General features: G+C 37.8%; 1 pseudogene; it reads left to right on the top strand.

The window, feature by feature from the left end:
* The first annotated feature begins 11,328 nt into the window (after positions 1 to 11,328).
* LOC136793455 (uncharacterized protein CXorf51A-like) lies at positions 11,329 to 11,848 on the top strand (annotated as a pseudogene).
* Positions 11,849 to 12,193: the final 345 nt, after the last annotated feature.

Below are 12,193 nucleotides of genomic sequence, written 5' to 3'. Positions count from 1 at the left end.
ACAGGGTATTTTGTACATGTACTGCTTGGATAATTAAAAGAATTTAAATTGTAGAAAACCAAACACAGTAATTGTCTTAGAGCCAAGATAAAATAATTCTTACCATTAATCATTCCATGCATGTGCCTTTTTGGTTCCTGGCTGCCAAAGGAAAATGAAAAATAGAAAAGATTACATTATATTGTCTAATGAAAGGAAACAGACCAGTTGAGATGTTTTATTTCTACTAAGCTCCTCCCAGTATTAAATACTACACTTCTATAAATTCTTGGTATAAACTATCATATAAATGACAGAAATAACATTCGGGGTGCTATCTTATTAGAAGTTTTAAACAAATTGCAAAAGCATTCTTCATAAAACATTTTCTTGGGAATTCCCTGATGGTCCAGTGGTTAGGATGCTGCTTTCACTGCCAAGGGCCCGGGTTCCATCCCTGGTCGGGGAACTAAGGTCCTGCAAGCCCCGCGGCAAGGCCAAAAACAAAGTTTACATAAAGATGGAAGATAAGGGGGAGGCATAAATAAATATAGGTCAAAAAACCACATTTGCTTCCACCAACTATTTGAAGGCTCAGTGAAGCAATTAATGTAATCCAAATACATTATATTCAAGTAGTGTAATCTGAATAAGGATAAAGATACCATATTTTCATTATTTTATACAATATGATATATTATTTACATTAAAGTGTTTTCATAATGATGTTTACATAAACGTAACCATTTTTATTAAATATTCTCACCAAAAACAGTGGTAGTCTAACAATAAACTCACACTAAGATATGGTAGATGATCTGCTGCTGTTTCTCAATTATTCATATTTCACGTATAGGTAGAAAAAGTAATTAATAACACATCGGCCACAAAAACATGATTTATAACACGAAGAGTTTATATGATTTCTTAAATGTATGTACCTCTTCTCACCTTGATCAGTTCATGTTTAAGCACTCCTTGATAGAATGCATTTCTTTTTTTATTGAACTATAGTTGATTTACAAAGTTGTGTTAGTTTCAGGTGTACAGCACAATGATTCAGTTATACATATATATATATTTAAATATATATTAAATAATAGGTGGAAAGGAGAATTTAACCCAAGTTTTCTCTGAACACTTTGAGGTTCAGAATAGCTCACAAAACTGGAGGCAGGAAACCTGGGCAAGACGGTTAACCTCTCTTTTTTAAAAAACTTTTAATGTATTTATTTATTTATGGCCGTGTTGGGTCTTCGTTGCTGTGCGCGGGCTTTCTCTAGTTGCGGCGAACGGGGGCTACTCTTCGTTGTGGTGCGCGGGCTTCTCATTGCAGTGGCTTCTCTTGTTGTGGAGCATGGGCTCTAGGCACGCGGGCTTCAGTTGTTGTGGCATGCAGGCTCAGTAGTTGTGGCACACAGGCTCAGTAGTTGTGGCTCGTGGGCTCTAGAGTGCAGGCTCAGTAGTTGTGGTGCACGGGCTCAGTAGTTGTGGCTCATGGGTTCTAGAGTGCAGGCTCAGTAGTTGTGGTACATGGGCTTAGTTGCACCACGACATGTGGGATCTTCCTGGACCAGGGATCAAACCTGTGTCCCCTGCATTGGCAGGCGGACTCTCAACCACTGCGCCACCAGGGAAGCCCGAGACAGTTAACTTCTCTTAACCCCAGTTTCCTCATCTGCTAAATGGAGATTCATTTAAAAAATTGAGACATAATTCACATACCATAAAATTTACCCTTTTGAAATGTGTGATTCAGTATTGATAGTATAGTCACAGTTTTGAAACCATCAATACAATCAATTTTAGGATATTTTCATGAACCCAAAAGGAAACCCATACCTATTAGCTGTTACTCCCCATTCCCCAACTCCCTGCAGCCCTTGGCAATCACTCACCTATTTTCTGTCTTTATGGATTTGCCGATTCTGAATATTTCATACAAATGAAATCATTCAGTATGTGACTTTTTGTGTCTAGCTTCTTTTACTTAACATAATGTTTTTGAGATTGTAACATGTATAAGTAGTTCATTCCTTTTAATGGCTGAATAGTACTCAATTTTATGGATATGTTACATTTTTGCTCATCCATTTATCAGTTGATGGACATTTGGATTGTTTCCTTTTTTTGCTATTATGAACAACATTGCTATGAACATTCACATACAAGTTTTGTGTAGTCATATGTTTTCAATTCTCTTGGGTAGATACCTAGGAGTGGAATTGCTGGGTCATATGGTAACTCAATGTTTACCTTTTTTTTTTTTTAACATCTTCATTGGGGTATAATTGCTTTACGATGCTGTGTTAGTTTCTGCTTTATAACAAAGTGAATCAGCTATATGTATACATATATCCCCATATCTCCTCCCTCTTGCACCTCCCTCCCACCCTCCCTATCCCACCCCTCTAGGTGATCACAAAGCACCGAGCTGATCTCCCTGTGCTATGCGGCTGCTTCCCACTAGCTATCTATTCTACGTTTGGTAGTGTATATATGTCCATGCTACTCTCTCACTTCATCCTAGCTTACCCTTCCCCCTGCCCGTGTCCTCAAGTCCATTCTCTACATCTGCATCTTTATTCCTTTATTCCTGTCCTGCCCCTAGGTTCATCAGAACCTTTTTTTTAAGATGTATGTGTGTTAGCATACAGTATTTGTTTTTCCCTTACCAACTTACTTCACTCTGTATGACAGACTCTAGGTCCATCCACCTCACTACAAATAACTCAGTTTTGTTTCTTTTATGGCTGAGTAATATTCCATTGTATATATGTGCCACATCTTCTTTATCTATTGAACTGTTTATGGACACTTAGGTAGCTTCTATCTCCTGGCTGTTGGAAATAGTGCTTCAATGAACATTGTGGTACATGACTCTTTTTGAATTATGGTTTTCTCAGGGTATATGCCCAGTAGTGGGATTGCTGGGTCGTATGGTAGTTCTATTTGTAGTTTGTTAAGGAACCTCCACACTGTTCTCCATAGTGGCTGTATCAATTGACATTCCCAACAGTGCAAGAGGGTTCCCTTTTCTCAACACCCTCTCCAGTATTTATTGTTTCTAGATTTTTTGATGATGGCCATTCTGACCAGTGTGAGCTGATACCTCATTGATTTGCCTTTCTCTAATGATTAGTGATGTTGAGCATCCTTTCATGTGTTTGTTGGCAATCTGTATATCTTCTCTCGAGAAATATCTATTTAGGTCTTCTACCCATTTTTGGATTGGGTGGTTTGTTCTTTTGATATTGAGCTGCATGTGCTGCTTATAAATTTTGGAGATGAATCCTTTGTCAGTTGCTTCGTTTTTTCAAATATTTTCTCCCATTCTGAGGGTTGTCTTTTTGTCTTGTTTATGGTTTCCTTTGCTGTGCAAAATATTTTAAGTTTCATTAGGTCCCATTTGTTTATTTTTGTTTTTATTTCCATTTCTCTAGGAGGTGGGTCAAAAAGGATCTTGCTGTGTGATTTATGTCAAAGAGTTTTCTGCCTGTGTTTTCCTCTAAGAGTTTTATAGTGTCTGGCCTTACATTTAGGTCTTTAATCCATTTGGAGTTTGTTTTTGTGTATGGTGTTAGGGAGTGTTCTAATTTCATTCTTTTACATGTAGCTGTCCAGTTTTCCCAGTACCACTTATTGAAGAGGCTGTCTTTTCTCCATTGTATATTCTTGCCTCCTTTATCAAAGATAAGGTGACCATTGTGCATGGGTTTATCTCTGGGCTTTTTGATCCTGTTCCATTGATCTATATTTCTGTTTTTGTTCCAGGACCATATGGTCTCGATTATTGTAGCTTTGTAGTATAGTCTGAAGTCAGGGAGCCTGATTCCTCCAGGTCCATTTTTCTTTCTCAAGATTGCTTTGGCTATTCAGGGTCTTCTGTGTTTCCATACGAATTGTGAAATTTTTTGTTCTAGTTCTGTGAAAAAAAATGCCATTGGTAGTTTGATAGGAATTGCATGGAATCTGTAGATTGCTTTGAAGAGTATAGTCATTTTCACAATGTTAATTCTTCCAATCCAAGAACGTGGTATATCTCTCCATCTGTTTGTATCATCTTTAATTTCTTTCATCGGTGTCTTAGAGTTTTCTGCATACAGGTCTTTTGTCTCCTTGGGTAGGTTTATTCCTAGCTATTTTATTCTTTATGTTGCACTGGTAAATGGGAGTGTTTCCTTAATTTTTCTTTCAGATTTTTCATCATTAGTGTATAGGAATGCAAGAGATTTCTGTGCATTAATTTTGTACCCTGCTACTTTACCAAATTCATTGATTAGCTCTAGTAGTTTTTGGTAGCATCTTTAGAATTCTCTATAGTATCATGTTATCTGCAAATATTGACAGTTTTACTTCTTCCTTTTTGATTTGGATTCCTTTTATTTCTTTTTCTTCTCTGATTGCCATGTCTAAAACTTCCAAAACTATGTTGAATAATAGTGGTGAGTGTGGGCAACTTTGTCTTGTTCCTGACCTTAGCGGAAATGGTTTCAGTTTTTCACCATTGAGAACGATGCAATGTTTAACTTTTTGAGGAACTGACAAGCTGTTTTCCAAAGTGGCTGCACCATTTTACATTCCCACCCCTAATGTATGGGGGTTGCGATTCTTCACATCCTCATCAACACTTTTTATTATCAGTCTTTTTTGACCGTAGACATTCTAGTCGGTATGAAGAGGCTAAATGGGGATTCTAATTCCTGTTCTTTGTGAGAATTATAAATCGATAATTATAAGGAAGAGTTTAGAAAACTATAAAGTGTTCATGAAGTATAAAATATTAGTAAGAAATAACTCTGGGTTCATAGCCTGGGTTTATCATGAATGTTGGGTTTTGGAATTTCTTTTGTGAGTTTTAGGGAATTAAGGCAGGATTTGGAGGAAGGAAATAATTTTTAGAAAGATTCATCAGCCACTAGTGAAAAAATAATGCATCTAATTCAGAACCCAAATAGCTTTATTTTAGATGTTTCTGAACGTCAGTGTAATTGGTGAGATTCTCAAAATTATGACACTCTAAAGCAAAAGTGGCTTCATTTTTCTTCTTTTTTAAGTTATCCTTTAAAAAAGTTTTTTTTTTTTTAAATTTAAAAATTTTTGGCCATGCCACACAGCATCCAGGATCTTAGTTCCCTGACCAGGGATTAAACCCGTGCCCCCTGCAGTGGAAGCATGGACTTTAAACCATTGGACCGCCAGGGAAGTCCCAAAAGTGGCTTCATTTTTCCAGTGTGATTATGAAGTGAACACTAGTTAAAATGATGCCCCAAACTTGTCCCTTTATTGAATTTTCTGCTCTAGGCCCTGCCAAGTGAGTAATTGGCCTATGAGACATCTTTAGCTAATGTTTACATGCTGAGGACACTGTTAGCATTGGCTAGAGCTGGAGGCCCTTTGTGGCATGGTAAAGAGCATGGGCTTTCGAGTTACACTGGTGCTCTTCACTCCTTCAAATCTGATATTAGGCGAGCCACTTACCTTCTTAAATCCCCTCATAAGTTTGCTGTGAGACTAAGTGAGATAATACCTATGGAAAGCACCTAGCACTGTGCTGGAAAAAAAAGTACTCAACAAAGGGAAGTTTTTTTTTCTTATCACCACTATCAGGCTGGCAAGTAAGACAAATCCCACCTGGATCCACAGCCCTAAGGTTAGGGTCAGACTCAGAAGGAGGGATCTATTTTGAGTAAGTGTTACCATTTATTATTATCATAGTGATTATATCATTAATAGTTTTGTTGAGGTACAATTCACATACAGTAAACTACACATGTTTAAAGTGTACGATTTGATTAGTTTTGACATGTATATACATCCAAGAAACCATGATCGAAAGAAAGATAGTGAATCTACCCAACACCCCCAAACCTTCCTTCTGCCCCTTGGTAATCCCTCACTCCTACCCTTACCCACCCCCGGTTCCCAGGTAACCATTACCTGATTTCTGTCTCTGTAGATTAGTTTGCATTTTCAGGAGTACTATGTAAATGGAACCATTGAATATGTACAATTTTTGGTCTGGCTTCTGTCACTCAGCATAATTATTTTGAGATTCATCCACATGGAGTATATCAATAGTTTATTCTTTTTATTGCTCAATAGTATTATATACTGATTCTATGACTCTACCACAATTTGTTTATCCAATCATCTGACAGTTTTCAGTTTGGGGCTATTACAAATAAAGTTGCTATGAATGTTTGTGTACAAGTCCTTACCTGAACATTTGCTTCATTTCTCTTTGATAAATACCTAGGAATGAAATGGCTAAATCATATTATAGATGTATGTTTTTAACTTCCTAAGAAATTGCCAAACTGTTCTCCAATGTTCTGCCATTTACATTTCCAGCAGTTTTGTATGAGAGTTCCTGTTCCTCCACATCCTGGCCAACACATAGTATGGTCAGCCTTTTGATTTTAGCCATTCTAATGACTATGTAGTTGTATGTCATTTTGGTTTTCATATGTGTTTCCCCAATGACCAATTATTTTTAGCATCTTTATATGTGTGCTTATTAACCATTCATATATCTTCTATGATGAAGTGTCTCTTCAAAACTTTTGCCCAATTTTAAAAATTGGGCTGTTTGCTTTCTTGTTATTGAGTTGTGAGGATTCTTTATATATTTGGATACAAGTTGTCTATCATATATATGGTTTGCAAATATTCTCTTCCTGTCTGCTGCTTGTCTTTTAATTCCCTTATCACTTTCAAAGAGTAGAAGTTTTTATTTAATTTTGATAAAATCCAATTTATCAATACGTTCTTTTATGGATCGTACTTCAGTGTCATATCTAAAAAAATCTTTGCCCAACCTGAGGTCACAACTGTTTTCTCCTATAGTTTCTTACAGAAGTTTTATAGGCTTAGGTTTTACATTTAGGTCTATAATCCATTTTAAGTTAGTGTCTGAGTATGATGGGAAGTATGGATGATCAGACGGTTTATTTTTACATATTGATATTCAATTTTTCTAGCACCATTAGTTGATAAGACTGTACTTGTTCTACTGAATTGCTTTTGCACTTTTGTCAAAAATCAGTTGTTTATATATGTGTGGGTTTATTTCTGGACTCTCACTTCTGTTCCATTGATCTATTTTTCTACTTGTATGCCAAAACCACATTGCTTTGATTATTGTAGCTTTACAATGTCAAAATCAGTCACTGTTTGCCCTGTAACTTTGTTTTTTTCTAAAGTTGATTTAGTCTTTTATCTTTTCATTGGAATTTAAAAATTATATTGTCAACTTCTACAAAAAAACCTGATGGGTTATTGATTAAGATTGTTGTGAATCTGTAGACCAATTTGGAAAAACCTGACATCTTAACAAATTGAGTCTTCTGACCAATGAAAAGGAGCTCTCTGTTTTCATTTATTTAAGTCTTCTTTAATCATCTCGATAACATTTTATAATTTTCAGTGCACAGGTCCTTCACGTATTTTGCTAAAATTTTCTCTTAGTTTATCTTATTTTTAGTTGCTATTGTAAACATTTTTATTTCAATATCTGATTGATCATTGATACCATATGGAAATAAAATTGATTTTTGTATATTGATCTTATAATCTACAATGTTGCTAAACTAATTTATTAGTTTTAGTAGCATGTCATCCATTAATAAAGGTAATTTTACTTTTTCCTTTCTAATGTGGATGCCTTTCATTATTTTTTCTTGCCTAATTTCCATGTTGGATATAAGTGGTGAGAATGGGTATTCTTATCTTGTTCCTGATCTTAGGGAGAAAGCATTCAGTCTTTTCCACTTAATTATGATGTTAGCTGTGTTGTTTTATTGTACATTGCTTTTATCAGGTTGAGGAACTTTCCTTCTATTCCTAGTTTGTTGAGTGTATTTATAATGAAAGAGTTTTGGATTTTGTCTAATGCTTTTTCTGTGTCTGTTGAGATGATCATGCATTTTAAAAATTTTAATCAATTAATATGGTACATTACATTGATTGATTGTTGGATGTTAAACCAGTGTTGAATTCCTGGGATAAATTGCACGTGGTCATGGGGTATAATCCTTTTTATAGCTACTGGACTGGGTTCGCTAGTATTTTGTTGTGGATTTTTGTGCCTATATTCAACAGGGCTCTTGGTATGTAGTTTTATTTTCCTGTGATGTCTTTCGCTTTGGTTTCAGGGTAATATTGGCCTCAGAGAATGAGTTTGGAAGTGTCCTCTCCTCTTCTATTTTTTGGAAGCATTTGTGAAGAATTGGTGCTAATTCTTTTTTAAATATTTGGTTTAATTCACCAGTGAACCCATCTGGGCCTGAAATTTTCTGCCTTGTATGTTTTTTAACTACAAGTTCAAATTTCATTAATATATAAAGGGCTATTTTGGTTATGTATTTCTTCTCCTTTTCCTCCTCCTTTCCTTCTTCCCCTCTTCCTCCTCCTCTTTCTTTTACTTAGTATTACTGGTTTATTATAAAGGGTACATCTAAGAGAGCCAAAGAAAGGGCCAAAAGGAAGAGATGCATAGGGCAAGGTATGGGGGAAGGGGCATGGAGCCTCCATGCCCTTTCCAGGTGTGCCACCCTCCCAGAACCTTGATGTGTTTGCCAACCTGGAAGCTCCCCAAACTGCTTTGTTTAGGGGTTTTTATGGAGGTTCCATTACATAGGCATGATTGATTAAATCATTGGTCATTGGTGATTTACTCATTTACTCAGTCTTCAGCCCGCTCACCCCTCTCCAAAGGTAGAAGGTGGGGCTAGAAGTTCCAACCCCCTACCCACATAGCTGGTTCCTCTGGCAACCAGCCTCCTTCCTGAAACTATCTAGGGGCCCACTAAGAGTCACCTCCTTAACATAAATTCAGGTGTGGTTGAAAAGTATTTCTTCTTGAGTGAGCTCTGGTAGTTTGTGTCTTTCAGAAAATTTGTCCGTTTCATTTAAGTTGTCACATTTATTGGCATACATTGTTCATAATATTGATATTTAAAAAAAAAATTTATCTGTAGAATCTGTTGTCAGGTCACCTTTCTTGTTACTGATATCAGTTTTTTGGTCTCTTTTCTGCTTTTGTTCTCATTTGTCTGGCTAGCCTTATAAATTTTATCATTGTTCTCAAAGAATCCCCTTTTGGTCTCATTGATTTTTTCTATTGTTTTTCTATTTGTATTTTCTATTTTATTGATATTATTTGGCCTTTATTATTTTCTTTCATCTACTTTTTTGGGTTTAATGTGCTTTCCTTTTTATAGGTTATTAAGAGAGAAGCTAAGGTCACTGATTTGAGGTATTTCTTCTTTTCAAATATAGGCATTTAGCAATATAAATTTCCCTGTACGTACTGCTTCAGTGACATCACATAACTTCTATTATGTTGTGTTTTCATTTTTGTTCTGTTTAAATTATATTCTAATTTCCCTTTAATTTCTTCTTTGACCCAAGAGTTATTTCAGGAGTGTATTATTTAGTTTCCAAATATTTGGGGATTTTTCAGACTTGTTTTTCTTATTGACTTCAAATTTAATTCCATTGTGGTCAGAGAATAAACTTTGCATGACTTGAATCCTTCTAAATTTATTGAGAGTTGCTTTATGACCAGAATATTATATCTATCTTGGTAAATATCCCATGTGTGCTTGAAAGGAATGTGAATTCTCTTGGTATTGGGATTATTCTGTAAATGTCAATTAGATTAATTTAATTGATAGTATAGTTCATATTTTCTATATATTTACTGATTTTCTGTCTACTTGTTTTTTCACTTATTAAAAGAAGGGTATTGAAATCTCTATGATTGTGGACTTGTCTGTTTCTCCTTGCACGTCTATCAGTTTCTCTTTCATGTAGTTTGAAGCTCTGCTATTAGGAGTAAAATGTTAAGGATTTTTTTTTCTTCTCTTGATTATTGACAGCTTTATTGTTGTGAAATGGCATCTTTAGCTTTGATAATATTCTTTCCTCTGAAATCTCCTTTTTCTGATATTAATATAGCCACTCTGACCTATGGCTAACTCCATCATTCCTTTACCACAGGGGCAAAACTCAAATGAGAGACCCTCTAACCTAGGGAAGTAAATGGACTGAAACTCATCACAAAGTGTCTCCACCAAGAAGCTGGAAGCTTGTTACAGCTGTTCATAAAAAAAAAATTCCACCAGTGTCCCTCCAGGAAGGTAAGGTCTATTTCTCCAGAAGGCCTCAGGAAAAGGAAAAGAGTTGGGATGCTATCAGTGCCAGCAGTAAAATAAAATAATAAAGTGTCTTGTGTGTGATGATACACGTTAAGACCTTTTTAACATAAGTAAGTAACACATTCCTCTGGTTAAGCCAAGCCCCTTCCTGCGTGTATTCATCACCTTTTTTTTTTTTTTTTTTTTTTTGTGTGTCACGCGGGGCACTGTTGTGGCCTCTCCCGTTGTGGAGCACAGGCTCCGGACGCGCAGGCTCAGCACCCATGGCTCATGGGCCTAGCCGCTCCGTGGCATGTTGGATCTTCCTGGACCGAGGTACGAACCCACGTCCCCCGCATCAGCAGGCGGGCTCTCAACCACTGCGCCACCAGGGAAGCCCCATTCATCACTTTTAAGTTGTAGTTTTTTGCATGCAAACACCCAGCACAACTTGCAGAGTGTATGTATCAGTGTCATCCTCCCTACACTGTTAAAACCTAAGCCTGGGTAGTACACCTACTGAGATGAGCAAGAACCCCTGCATTTGAAACAAAACCAGAATGCCCAGCAGAGCAAGTTTATTCACTGAAGACTTGGTAGACTGAAGGCAGTGATTTCGGACTGGAAAACAGAAAACTGAGTTATGTGGACACTGGAAAAAGGAGGTAGGATGAAAAAGTTCTTTGGTAGTAGCCAAGAAGTGACTGGTCTTTGTAGGAAGGAAATAAGATGATTCACGTCTCCACAGACTTAAATATGGCCACATTGCCATGGATGGATTGAAGGTAAGACATAAAAGAAAAAAAAAAACCTTGGTAATGGTGAAGGGTAAGAGGAAACAGAGTGTACCACTGAATAGGGTAGCTCTGGGGTGAGGTTTGGAGTAGCCACCCTCTCCCTGCCATGTGACCCACCAGACTTGACATGAGAAGATGAGCAGGGTAACAGGTCAGTTTGGAGGGCAATTTACGGGTGCTAAAAATGACCCTTCTCCCACCAGAGCGTTTTGGCCTTGCCAGCATCTCCCCTTCTGCATGAATGTGTCAAGATGGTGGTTTGTGATATCTAAGCCTTCCAGTGCTACCGTTGGCTGGGGGAAAGCCTTGCTGACCAAACAAAGGCTAAGGGTCTGGCCCTTCATTGTCCTGGAGAGGGGTATATATAGGCAGGACAGGAGGCCTGGGGTAGACCACTGGGAAGCACTGACATGGCAAGGGTGACCAGGAAATCACGAACTCCTAACACATTTATGGAAAAACTGATGTCAAGCACCAAAGGGAGGAAGAAGAGGAAGATTTCCTGTCAATGCAGGTCCAGAGGCAGTGTCAAGGTGAGGTGGACCACCCAAGCTCCTCTTCCTCTTCCCCATTAACACACTCCCACAAGACTCCTCCCCTGTCCTTGCCTGGTACACACCACAACCTCAGCCCACACCCCTTGTCCTGAAGCCCCTGTTCCTGTCCATCTCCCACACATCTTCCCCCAAACCAGTGCCCCTCTGTGCTCACCCTGTTGTCTCCCCAGGCGGCCAAGAGAATCATGCAGGTAAAAAAGATGCCTTCAATGGAGTTCAAGAAGAAAAGCCTCTCTAAAAACTCACACTCCTTCAATTAAGTCTAAGAAAGCTAGACTATTCGGCCATTATCACAGGGTGAATGAGGCACTGAATCAAAATCAAACAGCCAGAGCAAAATCAAGAGTGTGGAGAAGCCCACCATTTCCAGTGATGACCAGGGCAGCCAGAATTTAGAAGCGAGCCCAGAGACCTCAGAAATACCTGAGAAGTCTCTCACATCTAGCCAATGAGAAATGGCTAACTACTAAGAGACCAAACTATGCACCAACAGGGTACACCCATGGTGATGGATAAAATAAAAACCTGTTGTGAAAATCTGTGTATGTCTCTAAGTTCTCTGATGGTTGGGAGGGAAGAAGGGAAGAGGTAAGTGTGTGAGAGAGAGGTGGGGTTCTGTGAGGTTGGGGGATAGACCAGAACGTCTACAATTAGCCAGAAGTTGAGAATAAGAACCAGGTGAGGTCTGAGCACTTAAGACAAATTTCTCAACACTATC

This window comes from Kogia breviceps, chromosome X (genome assembly GCF_026419965.1).
Source record: "Kogia breviceps isolate mKogBre1 chromosome X, mKogBre1 haplotype 1, whole genome shotgun sequence".
Taxonomy (NCBI): Eukaryota; Metazoa; Chordata; class Mammalia; order Artiodactyla; family Physeteridae; genus Kogia; species Kogia breviceps.
This window is presented reverse-complemented; position numbering and strand designations above follow the sequence as displayed.